Raw genomic sequence first — 606 nt, 5'->3', positions numbered from 1 at the left:
TGTATAGGGTTTCTGGGGAGCGGTTAGTGGGTTTGAGCTGCCAACCTTGTGGTTCAAACTGACCTTGAAGTCCAGCGCATTAACCTGCAGGACTCCTGGTGTACTATGACTTGGTGTCTTTAATACCAGTTCAATCTTGACATTGTCTTGGGGTTCCTTCTATAGGATAAGGCAGTAGAAATATTAGTGCCTGCCTTTGTCTTTCTCCTGTGTAGTTCAACAGTGGGCCTGGGGGATCTTTACTGGCAAGCACAACCCTGCCCACTTCTGGAATCAATCTACCCATGGTTGGCAATACATTGATTGTCCTGTGTCTGCCAGTGATCTGGGTCTGGAAACTGGTCTGGTAGCATCAGCAGCAAGTATCTATGTGGCCCCTGTGCATGTCTTCCCCTGTTAGGATTTTCTGAGGATGTTTCTACTGGGATTCTGGGACTATACTCTGGTTCCAATAGCAGTGTTAGACCCCTTCAATGAGTCTATCTGCCCAATACTTTCCCTTCTTCCCCACTCCCTGTGGTCCTGCTGAGGTCCTGCTCTACTATAAAAATAAAGCCACAAAGCACAGATGTGCTTTAGGCAGAACCTTTTCTACTGTAATCCCCC

Source organism: Chrysochloris asiatica, unplaced genomic scaffold, assembly GCF_000296735.1.
Source record: "Chrysochloris asiatica unplaced genomic scaffold, ChrAsi1.0 scaffold00160, whole genome shotgun sequence".
Classification (NCBI taxonomy): domain Eukaryota; kingdom Metazoa; phylum Chordata; class Mammalia; order Afrosoricida; family Chrysochloridae; genus Chrysochloris; species Chrysochloris asiatica.
Note: the sequence above shows the minus strand (reverse complement) of the source record.